Source organism: Rhinopithecus roxellana, chromosome 13 (assembly GCF_007565055.1).
Source record: "Rhinopithecus roxellana isolate Shanxi Qingling chromosome 13, ASM756505v1, whole genome shotgun sequence".
Taxonomy (NCBI): Eukaryota; Metazoa; Chordata; class Mammalia; order Primates; family Cercopithecidae; genus Rhinopithecus; species Rhinopithecus roxellana.
In genome coordinates, this window is record NC_044561.1 from 121522926 (window position 1) to 121547537 (window position 24612).

Consider the following 24612-nt stretch of genomic DNA (forward strand, 5'->3'; position numbering starts at 1 on the left):
AAGAGCTTCTGACCCAGGAGATCAATTTTAGAGCCCAAAGCCCAATTTAATCTACATAAGATTTTAAAATATAATTTTATTTATAAAATGATCCTATGGTAAAATGGACCTCTAGTGGGCATATAGGCCTACAGATTATAACACATATGTTGACTGGCCTATCCGTCACCAAAATCACGATACAGAACAGCTGCATTACCCTCACAATTTCTTCATGTGGCCCCTTGGTTGTCAATCTTCTCTCCCCAGCTGTTGGCAACCACTAATCTGATCCCTAATCCCTATAGTTTTCATTTCAAAAATGTCATTATAAATGGAGTCATAAGTCTGTGACTTGTTAAACTTGATTTTCTTTCTTTTGTACAAACATTATTTATTATTTATTAATTTTATTGTCTAGCTTTTCTTGCTTAGCATAATGTCTGTGAGATTCATTCAGGTCATGGTGTGTATCATAGTTTGTTTATTTTTGTTGTTGAATAATAGCTGATAATATAGATACACCACAGTTCTGTTTGCTTTTTATTCATTCACTAATTGATGGAGGTTTGGGCTGTTTCCACTTCTTGGCTATTATGAATAATGCTGCTGTGAACATTCATAGACACATATTTATTTGGACATATGTTTTTATTTCTCTTGGCTTGAAACGGCAGGGTAGGGGGTGGTCTCCTGGAAAATATATGGAGAATATTTTGTAACTAAAAATAATGTTTGTGTGTATGTATATGTGGGCCAAAATCAACACTTGTCTACTACACTGAGCCAAGTTTTTTTTTTTAATAAAATGAAATTGATTTTGGTGTGTTATACTTGCAGTTTGCCAACCTTTTTACGTATCTTCACAGCTCATTACTTTTTTTGAGACAGAGTCTTGCTCTGTCGCCCAGGCTGGAGTGCAGTGGTGCAATCAGGGCTCACTGCAGATTCAACCTCTTGGGCTCAGGTAATTCTCCTGCCTCAGCCTCCTGAGTAGTTGGAACTACAGGCAGGCACCACCATGCCCAGCTAATTTTTGTATTATTTTGTAGAGATGAGGTTTTGCCATGTTATCCAGGCTGGACTTGAATTCCTGGGCTCAAGTGATCAGTCCACCTTGACCTCTCCAAAATGCTGGGATTACAGGTGTTAGCCACCACACCCAGCCCACAGCTCATCCTTTATAGGAATAAAAGCAACTGGAGACTTTTGATTTCGGTAGCTATGGGTGAGACATGTTGTCCAGCCTCTTGTTACAACATATTTTTCTCCTCTCACTTCTTAATAGATTTAAGATACTCATAATGGGGATGACAATAATTATTGAGCTCAGATAATCCCAAATAGCATCACTACCCAGTCCCACAGGTTCATTCCCACCTGTCACCAGACTACAGTTGACCCTTGAACAATGTGGGCATTAGGGGCATCAATGCCCCCCACCCCCACAGTCAATCTGTGTATAACTCTGACTTTCCCCAGACTTAACTATTAACAGCCTTCTGCTGACCAGAAGCTTGACTGATGACATATACAGTTGATTAACACATATTTTGTATGTTATATGTGTTATATACTATATTCTTACAATAAACTAGAGAAAAAATGTTATGAAGAAAATCATAAGAAAGAGAAAATATATTTACTATTCATTAAATGGAGGTGGATCATTATGAAGGTCTCCATCCTTGTCATCTTCATGTTGAGTAGGCTGAGGAAGAGGAGGAAGAGGTGGGGCTGTCTCAGGGGTGGCAGAGGTGGAAGAACTGTGTATAAGTGGAGCCATGCAGTTAAAATCTGTATTGTTCAAGGATCAACTGTATTTCTGTTTTTGAGTTGAAATCTCCTTTGACATAACCATTAAAGCATTTTTCTCCAATGTCTGCACTTTTAAATTCTCCTTTCTTTTTCATCAGATTCAGTATTGGAGCAGCAATTCCTGATGTGCTGAAGTCAATAGCCATCTCATTTAACAATTCTGATTCTTTTGCCTGGAGGAAGCTGAGAACTGATCATCTTTGGGATGTAGGTTTAGAGGAAGTCGTGAGCCTGTAATGTGTCCATCTGTGGGATATTCTGGTGGAAGATGTTGAGCATATCAATCAGGATGGACAAGATTAGGTTGCAGTAACAAATAAGACCCAAATCTCTAGGGCTAAACATAACAAATGTTTTAAAAACCACTTACACTTTACGTCCAATGTGGGTTCTTTATGGAGGGCTCCCTTCATCATAGTCGCTCCGTGATCCAGTCTGATGGAGGCTGCATTATCTCAATGCATGCTTCCAAACAACCACAGGATAAAAACAGCATAGCCAATCACACTGCAGTTCTTAAATGATTCTCCTTAGAACTAACACCTGTTAGAAGCTCAGTGGAACTTCCTGGTTGGATGTGCCAGGCAAGGTGAGGTGCCCTGGTTCCATGGAGAGGGCACAGAAGCTTCATGTTGAAGACCCTCTGAGACTTTGCACTACATGTCTCTTCATTTGGCTGGTCCTGATCTGTATCCTGAATAATAAAATTGCAATCATAAGGAAATAGCACCTGTTGCTTTCTCTCAGATTTCAATGACTGAGAGAGGTCACATACCTATTCATGACTTGAAGGGGTAGAGGAGTATATGCATGCTGTGGGCCTGGAAGAAGTAGGAGGCTACGGGTATTTGTGAGCTCTAGCCAATGTCTACCAAGAAGGAGAATAGGATGTGGACAGGAAAGAATTGACTTCATAAACAACTTGACTCATGTGATGGTTCTCTCTCTGACTCTTTGAGTCTCAGCACATTATTAATCTCCATGTTAATGGATTGAGGTTGGGCTTTTTTTTTTTTTCAATGTCTCTTTATAATCTTATTTTTGCCTGTACAAAGGCATTAGCATACATTTTCTGGGCTCTCAGCCAGATGAATCATTTTCTTTTCTGTTTCCCCATCTCCATAGTGCCCTGGTCTTTGCCAGAACCAAACAGTGGTCACAGCCAGGACCTGCACCAGGGGTCTTGAATCACCTTGTCCGGTTCCCAGATGCCCCTCCTGCTCTCTGAATGGAGCCCACCCTCAACAAGCACTCCGGCAGGACCAGGTGCCATGAAGACACTGCCACTTGGAATCTGATAAGCAACATTTGGTACCAAGCCCAGATCAGCTTTTCATCACCCTAGACAAGAGATGTGCTTGGGACTCTTCAGTCTCCCCTGAAGCCCTCAGGCAGGTCTCTGTCATTGCTGGGTGGGATTATGGTAACACTCTACCAGCAGCTCCCCACCTGCACCTCAGGCCAGGTTGGAGAGGGTGAAAAAGCAACATAAAAATGTCAGGTTCCTACTGGGGATTAGGAGACAGTAAACTCCAGCCAAGTTTTATTTTTGCATTCTAAAGGAAGAAGAAGGAAAAAAGACAACCTAAATTATCCCATTTTCCTTAACACACCATAGATGCATGAATTAGAAGAAAAAATGTGTTAAACACCCAAACAAAAAGAAACAATTTGGCCACCAGCCAGGATTACTTTGCCTGAAATGTTTTCCATGACTCTAAGGCCAGCACACACAAGGGTTTCTAAGATCCATTTCTGGTGAGAATAAAAGCTGAATCTGAAAACCAGATGCCCCCTGAAAGTAAGAAACAGAAGAAAATGCAATCTGTCAACTAGCCACAATTTATTCTATCAACTATCACGAATTTACTCTGACATATTTGCTGAGTAAAATAACCATGTTGACTGATTGTTCTGCTGAAAAAGACAGTTTGAATTCACCCAACTCCAGCTGAGACTCAAATAGTCATTCTCAACTATTTCCAAATGTAAATATTTTCTGCAAAGAGAATCTTTTACAAAATCTCAATTTGTAAAACTGGCCAGAAACCCAGTTGCTCTGGCTGAAACTGGGGGTGGGTCCTCCATGTGATACCTTAAACATGTTACATCCCCTGAAACCCCCCCCCCCCCTCAGCCCAGCAGCCTCTTTCTCTCTCTCTGTCACTCAGGCTGGAGTGCAGTGGAGCGATCACAGCTCACTGCACCCTCAACCTTCAGGGCTCAGGTGATCCTTCCACCTCAGTCTCCTGAGTAGCTGGGAGCATAGGGTATAGGCCACCATGTCTGGCTAATATTTTGATTTCTTGTAAAGACAGGGTCTCACTATGTTGCCCAGGCTGGTCTCCATATCCTGGAGTTAAGCCATCCTCCCACCTCAGCTTCCCAAAGTGCTAAGATTGCAGGTGTGAGCCACCACACTGGCCTGAACAAAATTCACATTTGTTAAGAATCTTTGGGGTAGATAGGGGACAGTTCTGCTCATTTAAAAACATCTAGAGGAGTTTTGCATTGTCACAATAACTCATGGTGGGTGTCATTTCTAGAATTTACTGTAAGGGTTCAGGGATGGTAATGTATGACACACAATCCTGTCCAAATGGCCATGTAGCCCCCAGGAGAAAAACAAAACAAAACAAACAACAAAACTGGACAGAAGGCTTTACCTGTCTTTCCGAGGCGGGAGCTAAGGGCCACCCCCACTGTGCCCCGCTGCAGCCCCAGCCCCCTACCTCTGTCTTGCATGGTGCTTGCTTCTCCTCCTCTAGAGCCCAAATATACCAAAAATGCTTCTTGCTCAGCCTCCTTTGCGTCCAGAAGCAGCCATGGGACCCAAACCTGACCGATGCAAGGGGAGAGTCAATGCTCCAAGGTGGGAAGAGTCTTCAAGGAAAAATTTTCTTCTGTCATGCTATGGAGGCACAAGAAGAAACTCTCCTTCCTGCCTTTGAAAAGAATTGGTTGGCCGGGCGCGGTGGCTCAAGCCTGTAATCCCAGCACTTTGGGAGGCCGAGACGGGCGGATCACAAGGTCAGGAGATCGAGACCATCCTGGCTAACACGGTGAAACCCCGTCTCTACTAAAAAATACAAAAAACTAGCCGGGCGACGTGGCGGGCGCCTGTAGTCCCAGCTACTCGGGAGGCTGAGGCAGGAGAATGGCGTAAACCCAGGAGGCGGAGCTTGCAGTGAGCTGAGATCCGGCCACTGCACTCCAGCCTGGGCGGCAGAGCGAGACTCCGTCTCTGAAAAAAAAAAAAAAAAAAAAAAAAAAAAAAAGAAAAGAATTGGTTGAAAACAGCATGCTGGAACCGAAGCAGCCTTTCTGTGAGCATGAGGAGCCATGCTTAAGAACAAGCCAACCTGCTAAGGAAGGCAGAGTAGAGAGACAGATACGGTTGAGCTGCATTCATCATCCCCTCTGTTATAGGGGACAATCTACATGATTCTTCAAGTCTGTTAATCAGGTCTTTGGTTGCTGACAGCCAACGCCTTTTAATAGGTATACTTTTCTCACTTCTATTTATCTGGAAGCAGAGAGAAGAGCTCTGAGGGGATCTTCTACGCAGACGCTGACACTTTGATTCTCACTGTGGTTTTTCTTGTTGACTTAGGGCCGCATAAATCTTTTCCTCCTTCATGGTACTTGATCTTTTGCCTCTGCCGCAGGCTTGTTATCTGTTTTCTGTAAGTAATGCAGGAGCTTCTGGTTATAAATGACTTGCTAAACTTGAATTCTTAAGAATCGTTTATCTGTTAGACCCACTCTAACTCAATCAATACTCAGTGATAGGAGGTGTCATCAATGATTAACTTTAAGATAAAGCAGTTCTTCCCCTGCCCCTGCCACCAGCGGAGACTTGGGTTTCCCCAGGGAAAAGCAGGCAGGATGGAAAGCTTGTGGGGCATCTCCTGTAGGGCCTTTCTCCTGCCTCCCAGCTCTCCCTGTTCTGTCCCCACCCTGAGCTCTGCTGTACCCCAGAGACATGCCTCCATCGGCCAGCCAGCAGCCCTGCTGCAGGTGGACGGGTAGAGCTCAATCAGCCATCCTGCCTGGGAGATGCTCAGTTATAAAAAAGAAAGAAGGAACACCAAAAAGGAAGGACTCTCCGATGCTGGAATTTCATACTCAGGACAGGCTGGCGGGGAGATGGGCAGCCTCAGGTCACACTGGTCACTGTGAGAGAGGCCTGGAGTGTTCTGCTGCCCTGAGATGCAGAGACGGAGACGGGGCAGAGGCACCGGGTCCCCAGCCATGCCTCTCTCTGTAGTCATGAGCTTCTTGCCTCCTGCTGCACAGACCTGTGGTTCCACTCGGATCCCAGCACAGAATCACACCTGACATTGGGTTTCCTGGTTCCGGGCAGCTGGACCTGGTTCTGTCCCTGTGGGAGGCGGCCGCTCCTGCAGGTCCTCCTGGGATCCTGACTGATACTCAATAGACAAATCACCATGTGAGGAAGCGGTGCAGGGAGGAGGGCGTCTCCACTCCCCAAAACCCAGCAAGATAAATCCAAAGGGATCCAGGAGCACAGAGCAGGCAGGAGCCTGCTGCTGAGGAGAACGAGTTGAGCATCCTCATACTTTTGAAGTTATCTAAGAAGATTCATACTCATGTGGGACAGACATCACATCATTTCAGGGCAAAGATGCTGCATTGGTCATGGGCCATGCACTTGCTACTTGATTTTTGTTTTCTATTTTTTGAGAAGCCTTTTAGACAAACAGACTAACGAAATGTTAGTTAATAAGCACCTGGGCAGTTATCCCTCCGCCATAAGAAATCAGACTTCAGAAGTACATTTGAGGCTTCCTGGGGACCGCTCTACCATTAGATCTCCCGCTCTCTCCCCAAGGCGTAGTCATCTCCTAACTTTGTTTTCTTGCCTTGCTCATGTATATTTTTTCTGAAATTTCTTATAGTCCCAAATATTATATTTACTGGTTGGCATATTTCAAATCTTTATAGTAACATTTTTACTGAAATTTTTAATAGTCCCAAATATTATATTTATTTGTTGGCATATTTCAAATATTTATAGTAACAGTATTATACTAAAAGCATCCTTTTTATAACTTGCTTTGTTTTATTTAACATAGTACCTTTGAGTTTGACTCTTTTGCTTTTCTTTCGTTTCCTTTTTTTTTTTTTTTTTTTTTTTTTTTTTGAGATGGAGTCTGGCTCTGTCACCCAGGCTGGAGTGCAGTGGCACGATCTCGGCTCACTGAAACCTCCGCCTCCCGGGTTCAAGCCATTCTCCTGCCTCAGCCTCCTGAGTAGCTGGGATTACAGGCGCCTTCCACCGCGCCCGGCCAATTTTTGTATTTTTTTTAGTAGAGACGGGGTTTCGCCATGTTGGCCAGGCTGATCTCAAATTCCTGAGCTCAGGTGATCTGCCCGCCTCTGTCTCCCAAAGTGCTGGGATTACAGGCGTGAGCCACCGTGAATCTATTTTCCAAACACACAAAGGTGAGTATGGAAACAGATGAAAGGATATGGGTCACTTTACAAGATAACAGCCTGGAAGAGGTCACTGTGGGTCACATGCATTCGAATTTGCAGCAATATAAGCTAAGAAAAAAAAATAAACTTTTCTTACATAGGAGACTGGGTATTACGAACATCTGTTCTTTAGTCCCTGCACCTCTATCACTTTATTTTAGAAACAGAAAACTCCCGTCTTCACCATTTTCATTTGAAAAATCTCCCCTCTATATTTCAATCTATATGACCTGCAGTCAGAACTCAAGCCCAAGACGCAGAGCTAAACCAATCAGCATGTAGTTTTTCCAGAGCTAAACCAATCAGCATATAGCTTTTCCAGAGCTAAGCCAATCAGCATGTAGCTTTTCGAGCGCTAAGCTAATCAGCATGCAGCTTTTCCAGAGTTAAGTCAATCGTAGCTTTTCCAGAGCTGAGCTAATCACCACGTGGTGTGCCCTGGCAACAGCAATTTATCAGGGGTGAGTGAGCACATGACCTCACGTGACCCAATCAGAATGAGTCTCTGGACTTCCCTGGAAGCTTGTGGCCCTTTTCTGAAGGGTTGAAACTTGGATGAGGCTGGAGGTGCCATAACTTGCTACTTAGAGCGGCAGAATGAAACTAACGTAGCTGACGATAGCGTCAAGGCATCAGGGAAACTGAGTCAAGCTGAATTGAGTCCAGAATCGACTGTCCCCGAAACTAGCACAATACTTAGATATTTTGTTATTTTGTTTTGGGAGAAAACAAATTCCCTTCTTACTGAAACAAGTCTGGTCTACATTTTCTGTTGCTGGCTACAGAAGGAAGGGGTCCTAACTAATATCCTGGGGTAGAACAGTGCCCAATTATAGAGGCCCCAGTTTCCCCATCACTCAGGGGGAGACAGTTGCTCTAAGGAGCTTCAGCATCTACTGCCAGCAGCACCGTTCTAGTGCTCTGGTTCCTGGCGATTCTTCAATATCTTGTCTGAGCATGTGAACTTTGGAACAGACTGTGTTGGTTCAAGTCTCAGCATCACCACCACTAGCTCTATCAAGCCCTCCATGTCTCAGTTGTCTTACTGTAAAATGGAAATAAGTTTCATAAACATTAAAATTGCTGTGAGATGTGAATGTGTTAATATACAGAGAGTGATTAGCATAGTGCCTGGCACATAGCAAGCACTTCATCCATGACTGCCCTCATTGTTGTTATGTTGTTCTTTATATCGATGATCCATCCAGAACCTCCCTCCATTCTGCTGGTTGCCTCCATTCCCTCGTGCCTCACTTGGCCAGTTCTCCACCTTAGGACCTTTGAATTCCTTTCCTCAGTTCAAACTTTCCTGGTTTGTGTCCCAACACTAGTAGGACTTCTCTTTCCAAGGTCACAGGTACCTAATCTGAGGTGTCAACCCAGGTAATAAGTTAGTTTCACCTTCAGACAGGGATAGTGAAACTTTGCTTCTGTGCATCTCACTCTTGTTTATAAATCTCTTTAAAGAATATGAACTTTGTACTGTATTTATTTTTGGCTACCCAGAATCTATTGTACCATCTTTGGGTAACTGAATCCCAGTTTCCCCTGGGTAACCACCCTCCAATGGCTGGACCAACCCTCTGTGTCAGGTGGAGTAAGACCATCAGGCTCTTTTCTTCCACAACTCTGACTGGTCTAGGGATGGGTATGTGACACTTAGGTCCAATGAGATGCAATGAGACTTTTGTTGTGGCTTCTGGGAGTGTCAGAGGCTCTTTTCTACGAGGCTTAGTCTGTCTTGCAGCCACAGCAGGAGATGCTCTCTAAGAATGGCCCTGAGAGGGAAAAAGAGTAGCAGAGGGATCAAGAGACACTCATCAGGAACTGCTGACCTTTGAGCCTCTGGATCTGGCTGTGCCTGAAACTAACAAGCTACTCCTTGCACATTCTAGTTATCTGATATTATAAATTTATTTCATTTAAAGCTATTTAACTTAGGTTTTTTTGTTGTTGCATGCAACCAAGAGTGCTGACTGATTCAATCTTCCAATTATATGCTGTTTTTACTTTAAAAGGAGTGTTTGGTGTCTCAGCCTGAAAGGAGCAGTAATGGTAGGATTGAAGGCACACAGCAATCCAGGAAGAAGGCAATGGTACGTAGAGCCCTGAAATCATACCAGATGGCCGGTTACTCCTTAGTCTCTAGATTGAGCTGGTTCTGCAAGAAGAGTTATCAAGCTATCAGCTTTCTCCTTTATTTCTCTTGCAAGCATCCTTTTGTACATTTAAGACACAGCATCTAAGTAGCTTTGATGCTACTTAGGCCTACAATGGAGAAATTAAGAAAACATTAAAACCAGAACCACTGGAACATGATGATGTGCGGCTTAAGGGTTACCCAGGAGGGACTGACCTCAATTAGGATGTTGATGCTGGATTGGGTGCTCTGGTTTTCCTCTACTTTAAAAACTGTTGGATCCCTGATCTGCCAAGACCCCAGAGAGATGGAGAAACATTTACGTGCATGGAGAAAAAAATATCTTTTTAGTTACAAAGTGAGAATCACAGTTATTCTACCACCATTAAGCCAGAAAATCATTGTCTAAAATGGAGATTTTTTTTTTCTTTTTTAATGTGTAAATGAACTTCTTGGTTGGTTTAAAGGGGCAAAGGTTCCCATCAGCCTTCAGAGCTGGTCATCCATCAGTGGACTGGTAAATGCAGAACGGGGTTCGAGTCTGTGTCTTCTTTAGTGGAACAGTGGGTAATGTCCTTTTGACTCACGGATCAGTTTCCTTCACTCTTCTGGGCTAGTGACGCACTTCCTCCGGCTTCCCTTAGCTGCACCTGGTGTTTCTGTGGGAAAGGCCTTCACACTGACATTCTGGTTTGATCATGAATGTTGATGAACACCAGGCCTGCTTATGCACAAGAGCTTCTGACCTGAGATCAGAGTAGGAAACAGAATTTTAAAGAAATGTCTCAAGAGTCATAGAAGGCAGGAGCCAAGAAGTGATCACTATTGACCTCAAGCTCAAAGATCCATGGAAAGTAGCAAAACTCAGCAGGATGAGTGGTGAATCCCTGGGTCCTTGGTCAAAGGTCCTGAGGTCTTGAGGTCAAATCAGAAGAGAAAATGCAAATTTGTCCATGTGAGAAATTTATTTCAAAAAGGCGGATCCAAAAATTTGACTTGACAAAGCGTGGTGGGTTTTGTAAATAAAAATAAATGGTTATAAAGAGGAGCTGAATGTGGAATAACTGCATTTCACAGAGTTAACATTTGAAGTTTCAACTGTTTGCAAATGACTCCTGGTGCTATTCAGGGTGGGTGAGGTTTTGTTGCAGTAACAAATAAGACCAAAAATATCAGTGGTTTAAATAAGAAGGCTGCATTGCTACCACAGGGTCAGCTGAGACTTCTGTACATTGGGACCCAGGTTCGCAGCACCTCCCTCTTGGCACATCCTTCTATAATCACTGTGGCAGGAGGAAGATACGGCTTCATAAAGATTGGCTTTTAAAATATTTGCCCAAGAGCAACACTACCATTTCCTCCCACAAGTCATAGGCAAAGTCAGTCATATGGCTGCGCCTACCTTCTAAGATTGTGGGAAAGTGTTTGGAGGGACAGGGGGAATATTTGGTGAGCAGCAATCATGACCACCATACTCCATAGTATGACCACCATACTCCATAGTATGCAGAAATGTGGAGCAGGGCTGGTGGGTGGACCCAGTCTGCTTGGTGCTGAGCAGGGCTGGCCCACTACTCAGAATGTGGGTGCCAGGAGAGCCTGGGCTTCTGTCTCATCTGCCTTGTATATTTCTCATGACTTGATTCAAATGCAGATTCTTTGTGAAAAATTAGCCTTGATGAGAAAGCCAGTTTCTGGTCATGGAAGTAAAGAGCAAGGGAAAAAAATTAGAGAGTAAAATACAAAGGACAAAAATGACAAGGTTGTGTAAATGACAGAGCAGTGTAAATATTGACAGTTTGCAATAAAACTGTTGCATCATCCTTTGAAATGCATCCAATGGAAGCTAAATATCATACTTGATTAATACGCATGATCCTTTAAGATATATTAAGCTTTTCTTAATAGTTAGAAATGTGTATCATTTCCTTTCCTCCTTCTACTTCCTCCTGATAATTTTATCTTACTTCAATTTATTTTTATGCTATCAATTGTTTTACTTTTAAATATACTATGTTTACAATTTCATCTGAACTGAGTTATCATCAGTGTTATTTGTAACACCCTGTAACACCCAAGTGATCAAAACAACACAAACACACAGTAAATTTTGATAAATAATTATTAAGCATCAAAGCGATATTTTATTAAAAGTAAAGTCTTTAGGAGATGGATGGAGGGGGGTTGTAGAGTCTTAATTAAAGGACACTTGTCCCAGACCCCACTCTTACAGGCTGTCCCCTTATAGAATGTGGGGTGGGGGGATTTGCATGCCTAAAGCAAAGCACTCTGGGAAGGCTCTGATTAAGTGAAGATGGTACTTTTTTTTCTAAAAGGGAAAAGGGTGATTATGAAAGGGGAGATGGGAAGGAACAGTAAGAGCGTTCTCAGAGTGAGCACTGCAGGGCATGAGAACACACTGAGTTTGAGGTCCATACCCAGGTACCCTTGCACGGTGTTTGCATGCCCTTCGGGAATGAGTTGATCTGAATTCAAAAACCTTTTCTCTGCTCTCTTACTGGCTGCCATTCTGTCCCCTGCTGGCACTGGAATCACTAATATTGTGTAAGGAGCACTGGGTCCTCTCCATAGCATTGCTCACACCCCATCGTGTCTGTCCCTGACAATGCTCCAAGCTACTCAGGGCAACTGGACTCGACCACCATCCCACCATGTTGTAGAGGCAGAGGTGTGTTTTCATTTGCTCATAGACACCCATGCGCTTCCCCAGGCCTCCCTTCTCTCCATGACTGCATGACCTCACCACCGCCCCCTTCTTTCCCTCCTTCTCTTTTTCCTTCTACTCCCCTCCTGCCATTCCCCTCCTCTCCATCCAGTCTTCTTTCTCCTTGAAATCATTATCATGTTATTTGCATAAAACTCTTACAAAGAGACCAAAAGTGACATTTCTTTATGGGCCTGGGTTCCAGCCTGTGACAAACAGAGCCGATATCAGGGAAAACAAATTGTTAATGTTATATTGGAATTTCACTGTGGGCACTAGATAAGAGGTAACCAAATACACAAGGGGTCAAAGCAGATGAATTCCATTCCAAAACCACTAAGACTAAAAAGCAGCTGCAAATGAGGTTTAAAATGGACATCCCTGTCCTTAGAGACGTCACAGTGACAAATGGATTAGTCCCAAAGTGGAATACAAACCTGCTTTGCTTTCATAGAAGCGAGGAAGACTAATAAAGGCCGTGTCTCTATCCTGCCCTGAATCAACTAGGGCTCCGTCAACCTCCATTTAATAGCCCGATGCTTCTCAGCTGAGCTTCTTAATTAAGTCACTGTGAGAGCTGGCCCTTAAGAAACACTTCAACACGCCGGGCACAGTGGTTCGTGCCTGTAATCCTAGCACTTTAGAAGGCGGAGGCGGGTGGATCACTTGAGGTCAGGAGTTGGAAACCAGCCTGACCAACATGCTGAAGCCCCGTCTCTACTAAAAATACAAAAAAAATTAGCCAGGTATGGTGGTGGGCACCTGTAATACCAGCTACTAAGGAGGCTGAGGCGCGAGAATTGCTTGAACTCGGGAGGTGGAGGTTGCGGTGAGCTGAGATGGTGCCACTGCACTCCATCCTGGGTGACAGAGTGAGACTCTGTCGCAAGAAAAAAAAAAAAAAAAAAGATGTAATCCCAGCACTTTGGGAGGCCGAGGTAGGTGGATCACAAGGTCAGAAGTTCAAGACCTATCTGGGCAAGATGGTGAAACCCCATCTCTACTAAAAATACAAAAAAATTAGCCAGGCATGGTGGTGGGCACCTGCAATCCCAGCTACTTGGGAGGCTGAGGCAAAGAATTGCTTGAACCTGGGAGGTGGAGGTTGCAGTGAACCGAGATTGTGCCACTACACTCCAGCCTGGGCGACAGAGCAAGACTTCATCTCAAAAAAAAAAAAAAGAAAGAAAGAAATAAAAAAGAGACCCTTAAACATCAAGTCCTATTTATTAATTAATGTTTAACCTTCCTTACTGTAAAAATGTATTTACTGAGTCTATCATTATTTATTATTTTAATTAATACTGTTTCCAAGGAATGACTTGGAAAGGGAAGCTTTAGTCCACTTATAACCCCAGACAGTGTTCTCTCTATATCCTGCCACACAGGATACTAAGAAAAATATACAAGCAAAGTTATGTAAGAAAATCTCTAGGAAACTGTTTTGCTGCTCCTTATAGGGGACCTGCACTTCAAATAGAAAGTGTGACACTCTGCAAATTCAGCTTCAAGACCAGTATCCTAACCTTTCTCCTGATACCACATTAGTCAGGAAAGACTGGGCAATGCTCTAATAACAACCCCCAAATTGCAGCCAAATTGCAGAAATCACAGGAACATTTCTTTCTCTTTTTCACAAAAAAGCAACTGGGGGTCCAGATGACCCTCGTAGGCAGCATCCTCCGTGTGGAGTCAGCCATCCAGGTGGCCTCTATCCTGCAGTGTCCACCTGGCAGCTCTGGCACCGTCACGGTGCAGGTCAGAGAGCCCCAGAAACGCTTCACTCTGAAGTGAAACCTTCATCTTCTTCCATCCACAACAGTTGCCTAGAACATGCCCCAGGACCCCACCTAACTTCAAGGGGAGGGAAGGTGATATGGTTTGGATGTGTCCCCACCCAAATCTCACCTTGAATTGTAATAATCCCCACGTGTCAAGGGTGGGCCATGTGGAGAGAATTAAGTCATCGGGGCAGTTTCCCTCATACTGTTCTCATGCTAGTGAATACATCTCTTGAGATCTGATGGTTTTGTAAAGGGGAGTTCCCCTGCACAAGCTCTCTTGCCTGCTGTCATGTAAGATGTGACTTTGCTCCTCATTCACTTTCTGCCATGATTGTGAGGCCTCCCCAGCCATGTGGAACTGTGAGTCCATTAAACCTCTTTCCTTTATAAATTACCCAGTCTCAGGTGTGTCTTTATTAGCAGGGTGAGAACAGACTAACACAGGGGATGTTCTCCTTCTGTTTCCAGAAGGAGGGGAGGAGCAGATGTGCGTGAGTACTCAATGTTTCCATCGTTCTTCCTTCCAGAACATTGCCACATCTGAGACCCTCCTGCAAAAAGTTCTGGAGCCACTAATGCTTTCACAGTATGGAACAAATGTATTTTCCAGAAGAAATCAACCAGTTTTTTTCCCTTTCCTTTTACGTAATGCAGTGCCAATGTCCTTTTACCTGGAACAGTGCCTGGCACACAGCAGGCATCGTAACTATTTGTTTGAATAATTAGTGAATCCATGACTGGCCGAATGAGCGAGGGCCATGCAGTGCCTCTCCCATTATGTCAGTACTCTTCTTGGAAAGCTGACTGTGTTTTGTAGAATGCAGCCCTAGGAAGATGGGAGACCCAGGTTCTGGCCCTGTCTCTGCTGCCAGCTCTGTCAGCTTGAACAAGCTCTGAGACCCACCCACACTGTGCATAAAGAAGCATGCGTGTTGTGTAGGTGAGGGGGTTGGAGCTGTTGTGGTCATTGCTTCATGAGGGAAACTAGACAGGGATAGCACCAGGATGGCAGGCTGGAGCCTGGGGAGGGCAGGTCACAGAGAAGCTCTGTGACATCATCTGGGGTTAGGAACCCAGGAAAAGATTGACCTTCCTATTAGGCAAGGAGAAAATGGGGAGGGTCTGGCTTGCTGTCTCTTGGGGAAATCTGGATTACAGAAAATGAAGGAGTATACAAATACGTGAGGCCAGGAAACCAACCAGGAAAACATGACCTGTTTTTGCTGATAATGATTGTCCTATCTGCATAAACTCATATAGATGGAATAAGAATAAAACCAACAACACAATTCCACCAAGACCTGACAGTTTGCAAAGCATTTTAAAATATGAAGCTAACTCTGTTAATGGTACCTTGGATAGATGTTCCAGCTTCAGTCCAAATATCTTACAGATATTTACTTTATTTCTTATAGCATGATTATCTTCATTTCACAATGGGGAACCAAGCTAAGTATTTTACCCAAGGTTATACAGTTAGTGGCCAAGTCAGGATTTGAACCCAGGTATCTGGCTCTAGAAGCCACGCACTGAACTCTGCATCCTGTAGCCTCTGCAGAAAACACAATAAACCTCTGCAGCATCTGCAGAAAACACAATAAAACTCTTCTGGTGATGACAGTGGCTGGAATTCTACCACTTATATAGAACTATAGGGTGGAGTTCCTCAGAGGGAATCATGTCTATTTCAAGGAAGTTGAGGAAAAAAATATCTAAATTTTGTTTTGGTCTAGTCTACTCCTACAGTATAAACACATTTTGTACTGTATTTTTATTTATTTATTTATTTATTTTGAGACGGAGTCTCGCTCTGTCACCCAGGCTGGAGTGCAGTGGCCGGATCTCAGCTCACTGCAAGCTCCACCTCCTGGGTTTATGCCATTCTCCTGCCTCAGCCTCCCGAGTAGCTGGGACTACAGGCGCCCGCCACCTCGCCTGGCTAGTTTTTTTTTTTTTGGTATTTTTTTTTTTTTATTATTATACTTTAAGTTCTAGGGTACATGTGCATAACGTGCAGGTTTGTTACATATGTATACTTGTGCCATGTTGGTGTGCTGCACCCATCAACTCGTCAGCACCCATCAATTCGTCATTTATATCAGGTATAACTCCCAATGCAATCCCTCCCCCCTCCCCCCTCCCCATGATAGGCCCCGATGTGTGATGTTCCCCTTCCCAAGTCCAAGTGATGTCATTGTTCAGTTCCCACCTATGAGTGAGAACATGCAGTGTTTGGTTTTCTGTTCTTGTGATAGTTTGCTAAGAATGATGGTTTCCAGGTGCATCCATGTCTCTACAAAGGACGCAAACTCATCCTTTTTTATGGCTGCATAATATTCCATGGTGTATATGTGCCACATTTTCTTAATCCAGTCTGTCACAGATGGACATTTGGGTTGATTCCAAGTCTTTGCTATTGTGAATAGTGCCACAATAAACATATGTGTGCATGTGTCTTTATAGCAGCATGATTTATAATCCTTTGGGTATATACCCAGTAGTGGGATGGCTGGGTCATATGGTACATCTAGTTCTAGATCCTTGAGGAATTGCCATACTGTTTTCCATAATGGTTGAACTAGTTTACAATCCCACCAACAGTGTAAAAGTGTTCCTATTTCTCCACATCCTCTCCAGCACCTGTTGTTTCCTGACTTTTTAATGATCGCCATTCTAACTGGTGTGAGATGGTATCTCATTGTGGTTTTGATTTGCATTTCTCTGATGGCCAGTGATGATGAGCATTTTTTCATGTGTCTGTTGGCTGTATGAATGTCTTCTTTTGAGAAATGTCTGTTCATATCCTTTGCCCACTTTTTGATGGGGTTGTTTGTTTTTTCTTGTAAATTTGTTTGAGTTCTTTGTAGATTCTGGATATTAGCCCTTTGTCAGATGAGTAGATTGCAAAAATTTTCTCCCATTCTGTAGGTTGCCTATTCACTCTGATGGTAGTTTCTTTTGCTGTGCAGAAGCTCTTTAGTTTAATTAGATCCCATTTGTCAATTTTGGCTTTTGCTGCCATTGCTTTTGGTGTTTTAGACATGAAGTCCTTTCCCATGCCTATGTCCTGAATGGTACTACCTAGGTTTTCTTCTAGGGTTTTTATGGTATTAGGTCTAACATTTAAGTCTCTAATCTTGAATTAATTTTCATATAAGGAGTAAGGAAAGGATCCAGTTTCAGCTTTCTACTTATGGCTAACCAATTTTCCCAGCACCATTCATTAAATAGGGAATCCTTTCCCCATTTCTTGTTTCTCTCAGGTTTGTCAAAGATCAGATGGCTGTAGATGTGTGGTATTATTTCTGAGGACTCTGTTCTGTTCCATTGGTCTATATCTCTGTTTTGGTACCAGTACCATGCTGTTTTGGTTACTGTAGCCTTGTAGTATAGTTTGAAGTCAGGTAGCGTGATGCCTCCAGCTTTGTTCTTTTGACTTAGGATTGTCTTGGCAATGCGGGCTCTTTTTTGGTTCCATATGAACTTTAAAGCCGTTTTTTTCCAATTCTGTGAAGAAACTCATTGGTAGCTTGATGGGGATGGCATTGAATCTATAAATAACCTTGGGCAGTATGGCCATTTTCACAATATTGATTCTTCCTATCCATGAGCATGGTATGTTCTTCCATTTGTTAGTGTCCTCTTTGATTTCACTGAGCAGTGGTTTGTAGTTCTCCTTGAAGAGGTCCTTTACATCCCTTGTAAGTTGGATTCCTTTTTTTGTATTTTTTAGTAGAGACGGGGTTTCACCGGGTTAGCCAGGATGGTCTCGATCTCCTGACCTCGTGATCCGCCCGTCTCGGCCTCCCAAAATGCTGGGATTACAGGCTTGAGCCACCGCGCCCAGCCTGTACTGTATTTTAATTCTTTTATTTATTCTTTCATGAGCAAAAACTTATTGCACACTTACTGTGTCCCAGGTTCTGTTCTGAGCTTGTGCAGTGCATGCTACCTCATGCAACCTTTGCAGCAACTCTCCCTTCAGGGGGCACTCTTTCCTGAAGCAGGCAGGGGCCCAGGACAGGCTGTTCCAGGCCTCCTCCATGTCTTATTAAGACAGAGAGAACATAGAATATTCCTCAAGCAACAAGAAAGAGCAAGGAAATACATGTTCAGTGCAGACATCCACGTTTGTGTCATCTCAGAGGAAGGAACAGGAGCATCCGTTCCCTCCAAGGGAAGAAAATACGCTCTTTTCTTTGCTTTTATTGGTTTAAGGCCTGGGACAGCAGCTCTCCACCTTCTTGGGTCACATTGCCTTTCACTTTGCCAGAGTCGGTTTCCTTTCTGTGACACGAGGATAGAAATAACAAGCATGGCAATGGATTGGCGTGGTATTCCAATGAAATAATCTAACGATGGCCCTTGTGAAGTGGAATTCATGCGTTCATTCATTCACACATTCAACACATTTACTGAAGGCCTATTATGTGCCAAGCTTCTCTTAAAGTCTCTGAGGCCTGAAGAGTGAAGATAGAATAGATGCTAAGGGCAGATTTCTGGAACGAACTGCCTGGGGTCAAATCCTAGCCTCATTACTCACTAAGTATGGGAAAGTTAAGTATAACACCTGACCCAAAGGGTTAGTGTCAACTTTAAAGGAGTTAATATCTGTAAAACATTTAAAATAGTTCCTGGCACAGAGTAAGTTCCAGAAATCCTTTGATAATAATAAAAAAATTATTTTTGAAATGAACAACTAAGAAAAATTACATTCAGTATTTCTACCTAAGGAGATATGGCTGTATATTTTACCTTAAAAATATCAGAGATGTTAAAATGATAGAACAATAAATAGAATAATGAACATCTGTATAACTTTTTAAAAAGATTTAAAGCCCACGTTTTCTAAATGTGAAATAAAATTTTAATTCTTAACAATTAGCCATCAAGAACACACAGATCTCTAGAATGCCCTAACTTATTAATGTCTTAATGTATTATTTCAAATCTCAAAAGCTTAAAGCAATAAAATGTATTACCTGCTTAAGTAAACCCTCATATACCTGTGATAGCACTTCCTCTACCATCAAGAATCTGGAAAAAGGAGGAAAGCCTGGAAAACAACAACAACAACTACAACAAAATGCTGCTTCTTAAAGATATCAACCCCAAAGTGACACCTATCACTTCCTCTTTCATGTCACTGGTCACCCCCATCTTCACTGAGAAGAAAAAGGTTAATTCGACCACACACCTGACTTCACTATTTGATCATCTGATCGTGGACAAGTCACTTAATTTCACTGTATTTCAGTTTCCTTGTTTGTTAAATGAAAACAGAAACAGTGCTTTGCTCATGACATTGTCATGAGAGTTAAATGTGATCATACACAAAAATGTTAATTATAATGACGATGTGACCAACCCACAGAAAATATAAAGTATTATTTGTGTGTGCATATCTGTTTCACATGAGTAGTATCGTACTACATTTCCAATGCTGATAAAAATGTGTGATCTGACTGAAACAACCTCCCGTTTTATTTCAAAATTACACACTTACACAATACATCCATACATGCGAGTCACCATTGCGTTTCATTCCCATGAAAACTTGGATTGCGTCAGAGTTTTATTGCTTTTGGCCCAAGGCCACTTAATGATTGAAAAAAACGGTGGGTTCATGTTTGGTATTTCCTGATGTGGGCAAGGGAGCAGGGCTGCTCTGGGCAGGGGGGTCTCACCCACGTGCTCACTGGCCCTTGACAAGCTGATGTCGGAGACAACAGACACATGGTTTAGGGAGCTCAGATGCTTGAAAGGTGACACAGCTGGAAACCCAGTCAGGACATAGGAGAGGAAAGCAGAGTGAGTTGGGGTCAGAAGGGGGCATGTGGGACATTTCCAGGAGTTGGAACCGAAGAGGCTGAAAGGGAGGGATGTGGGCAAAGTCAAGCTCTGGAAGCAGAGGCTCAGGGGGTACCCTGTGTTTGTGGTTGGGACAGAGATGGGGCAATGAGGCCCAGCACCCAAAGGCCAACAGGGCTAAGGTGCACAATGACTTCAGGTTGACTCTGGAGGCCAATGAGGTGTTTGTCTGGATGGACGTTTGGTGGTCAGATTCCTTGTGCCTGCCCAGCCTTCACTCCCATACTTCTGGGGCCATTCTCTGAGCTTACTCTGGGAACCATGGCTTTGCTGGTCTCAGTCCAGCTCCAGAAATGATCATGTGGCTCCGGCTTGACCAGTGAGGCTCCACATCCCGCCGGCCACAATGATTGGCTCAGGAATGGCATGTGACCCAGTCAGACCCAATCAAAGCTCACCCTGGGCCTTGCTAGGGGCCAAGGATGGAAGGTGTAAGACTCTGCCTTGGGAGCCACCTGGGTGGGGGTCACAAGCGCCTCAGGGTGATGTCAAAAAGGTTGTGCTGAGATGGAGAGAAAAGGAGTCACAGTCCCTGGATTTGGATATGCTCAAAGCCAGCTTGTCATTGGCCTTTTCTCGGCTTGAGGCAATACATTCCTTTCCTTTGTTTAAACTAGTCAGACATGGGTTTTCTGTCACTTGCAACCTAATGTCTTCTAAAACAATTGTCCCCAACCTTTTTTGCACCAGGGACCAGTTTCATGGAAGACAATTTTTCAGTGCATGGGGGTTGGAGGGGAGGGATCGTTTCAGGATGAAACTGTTCCGCCTCCTGTCATCAGGCATTAGTTAGATTCTCCTAAGGAACCCACAACCTAGACCCCACAAACACGCAGTTCACAACAGGGTGAAGGCTCCTGTGGAAACCTAATGCAGGGATGGCCAGCCTTTGGCTTCCCTGGGCCATATTGAAAGAATTGTCTTGGGCCACACATAGAATACAGTAACATGAATGATAGCTGATGAGCTAAAAAAAAAGAAAAAAAAAAAATGCAAACAAAAATCTCATAATGTTTTAAGAAGAGTTTACAAATTTGTGTTGGGTGCATTCAAAGCCGTCCTGGGCTGCATACTGGCTCTGGGCAGTGGGTTGGGCAAGCCTGAATGCCTCTGCTGATCTGACAGAAGGCGGAGCTCAGGGGGTAATGCTCACTCACCCGCCGCTCACCTCCTGCTGTGTGGCCTGGCTTCTAACAGACCATGGACTGGTATCTGTCTGTGCCCAGCGATTGGGGACCCCTGTCCTCAAAGACAGCGTGTGCCTCTTTAAAGATTGCTGTTCTTTCCCTCACAGTGAACCGGTAATACGCTCACTCTGCAAAGACATTCGAAAGATGTTTTTGGCCTAAGTAGAACCAATTCTGTTGAATTCCCCAAAATCACATTCCAATTCACTTTTTTCTCTAAGAAATCCGATGTTAATTTACCCTCGAAGAGCACACAACTCTGGATGAGTCTCCCTGGCGTCTCATACCAAGTGTTCCTTTTGGCAATTGGTCTCCAAATCATTAATGTCACATACAGCTTAGGGCCCAAACAGCCCACACAGCAATCTCCGCAGTGCCTGTCATGATGTGGTCGATTTTGATGGCAAAAATAACTAATTGAAACCCTACAATTTGTTTATTTTGAATACATTAAGGTGCTAGTTATCAAATGGAGCTGAACTATCCCTTAAATTCCATGAAAACAAAATCAATAGTTTATTTACCACACACAACCAAAGAAAAAAGAAGGGAAAAAAATGATCTGAGGAATTTTTATTCGAAATTTTCCTTGGAAAAAAACAATGTAGATAAACTCAGAGTAAATAAGGTATATGGTAACTTGGAGGAATAAACTGACCTCTAGTTTATAATTGTTTGTTTCTTAGTTCCTAGCTTATAAATAGTTCAATGGGGCCTTTCTAAAGTCTAAATTTCTTTCTAACCAAGTGATTAGAATAAATGCCCTGTGGTCCAACAATTGGGTGCAGTGTGGGTGTTTATACTATTGCTTCAACTAAATTTCTTTTTTTTTTTCATATGGAGTCTCGCTCTGATTCCCAGGCTGGAGTGCAGTGGCATGATCTTGGCTCACTGCAACCTCTACCTGCCGGATTCAAGCAATTCTCCTGACTCAGCCTCCCAAGTAGCTGGGATTACAGGTACACGCCACCACACTTGACTAATTTTGTACTTTTAGTAAAGACGGGGTTTTGCCATATTGGCCAGGCTGGTCTCGAACTCCTCACCTCAGATGATCCACCCACCTTGGCCTCCCAAAGTGCTGGGATTACAGGTGTGAGCCACCGTGTCTGGCTGGTACTTCAACTAAATATTTAAGATTATTAGTACATTGAGTTCATCAATGCTTCCACTTTGGGCTCCAAGATCAAAATTGGAGCTAATTCAGATTATCACCACCTAAGCTGCTTACTTTTAAAAATTATTATTATTTTTAAATTTGGAATTTCTCACAGTTTCTGCTCCAATTCATAGTTCCTGTGTCTTTAGTGGAAATGTCAGTACCTTATAGGATGGCACACACAGTATTATTCCCAGCTGTTGAGACACCAAAAAGCCTGATTTACTGTTCCTTCCAGAGGATCCCCAACATGACGTTGACTAAATTCCTTTTCTGCAAGCATCCTGGCAGATGTTCTGGTTAAGACCTTGCACAGTCATGAACTCATCCTTTTCGTGCTCCAACAGCTGTTGAGTGCTGTGTAGCCACCACCCAAGCATCTGACATGTAAGGACCCTTCCTGCCCACCTCCTGGTGACAGCTGACAGACTAACTGAGCAGAAACCCTTTATTTTTGCTTCAAAAGATGAGAATTGGATTATAAATTAATGGAAAGGCCCATCTGTGAACATGTTCTTACAATTTCTGAATGTTACAAGTCAGAGAAGAACAAGGACCTGGGAAATACCCAGTATTGGTATTAGTAACTCCTAAGACAGAATTTTCCTGGGGGATGGGGAGGAGGGCTGCTCACAGACAGGGAGACTGTGCCCTGATCTCCAAGTCTCAGGGGGAAATAGAACCAGAGGATGGGACTGGGCTGGAGAGATGGGTCAAGTCAAGGTGGAGAGGAAGTGTTGAGATGCTATGGCAGACTGTGGTGGCTCCTCCTCGCCATCTGTTTTCCTTCTTTTTTTATTAGATATTTTACTTGGCATATGGCCATATAGAATAAAAACTCCATTTTCCATTCAGGCTTGCTGGTAGATGTGGCTATGAAGTTCTAGTTGGGGGAATATAAACCTATTTGTTGTGTCCAGATTCTGAGAGGTATCTTAAGGAGTGAGAACATTCCCTCTGTCCGTCTGCCAGCTGGAATGCAGACGCAGGCATCTGATCTGGAGACGACACCTTGAGCTATGAGTGAGAAACCTTTTGCTGATCATGGTAGAGTGACAGGCTAGAAGGAGCCTGGCTCCTCGATGGCATGGGGGCCGCTGTATTAGCCTTAGACTGTCCTCCTTTACCTAAGACAGAAGGACACTTTATCTTGTTTAAGGTACTGTCCATTTCAGGGGGAACTCACAACTGAACAAGATCTCAAATCTCATCTCAGAGGGCATTTCTGAGCTAGAAATCTTGGGGAGATTCAGAAGTGTAATAGGTAGCTCCTGTGTCCAGTATGATTAGAAGTCCTGTGCAAAACTTTATAAACTTTGAGCAGGAGGGTGTGGTGCAGACTGGAAGAGGTTTCAGGGTTTTGAGAAAGGTGGTGAAGGGTGAGAGAGTGTGCCACCCCAAGTATGCTGCTTCAACTTGAGGATTGCTCTGAGCAAAAGGTGCTTGAAAAACAGCAGATGCAAGAAGGGCGTTCTGATCTCACATTTTCTTCCTGAAGATGGGAGATAAAAATTCCCATGTGAAAGATGCCCTCTTTGTGCCAGGAGAAAAGAAACATTCTTCGATGGGGAGTCCTAGCCGAGATAATTCTGTACAGACCTTGTTAAAACAACTCTTATCTTTTCAGCCTCCCCACATGAGTGAGCTGCTTTTTCACAACATACTATTCTCTGTCCAATTCAGTAGTTGAGGGACTGACTCTCTCTGCTTCTTTGGGTCTTCATTTCCTTAAGACGGCTCCCATGCTACATAAAACTTGTACTAAATAAATTTGTCTGCTTTTCTCCTCTTAATCTATTTCATGTCGATTTCATTCTAGAACCCAGCTGGAGCCCTAAGAGGTTGAAAGTGGAATTTTGTCCCCTCTACAGTGGACACTCAAAGAACTAGCCAGGACGGGTTGGACGCGGGAGCAGAGAGACCATGGCTTCCTTCCAAGGCTGGGAGAAGGGAGTCGCCACTCTTTCCCAAGCAAGAAGGGAGAATCAAACCATGCCAAGAATGAGGCTTTTGCAAGGAAATCAATGCAGATGAGAACTTGCCAACAGTTAAGATGAATAAATATATCCAACTGCCTGGCCCATGTCAACATGCAACAATTATTTGCTAAAAGAAATAAAAAAGGGGCTGGGCAGGGTGGCTCATGCCTGGAATCCCAGCACTTTGGGAGGCCGAGGCAGGCAGATCACTTGAGGCCAGGAGTTTGAGACCAGCCTGGCCAACATGGTAAAACCCTGTCTCTACTAAAAATACAAAATTTTTATTTTGTGGCATCTATAATCCCAGCTACTCTGGAGGCTGAGACAGGAGAACTGCTTGAACCCAGGAGGCAGAGGTTGCAGTGAGCCAAGATGCACCAGTGCACTCCAGCCTGGGTGACAGAGTGGGACTCTGTTGAAAGAAAGAAAGAAGGAAAGAAAGAAAGAAAGAAAGAAAGAAAGAAAGAA

The 24612-nt window shown here is 43.6% G+C and overlaps 1 long non-coding RNA gene across 1 annotated transcript; it reads left to right on the top strand.

The window, feature by feature from the left end:
• Positions 1-7166: 7166 nt before the first annotated feature.
• On the top strand, positions 7167-24240 carry LOC115892637. The gene is made up of 3 exons (XR_004052499.1): positions 7167-7266; positions 9318-9395; positions 23985-24240. It is a non-coding gene; the product is annotated as an uncharacterized LOC115892637 (long non-coding RNA).
• The last annotated feature ends 372 nt before the right edge of the window (positions 24241-24612 follow it).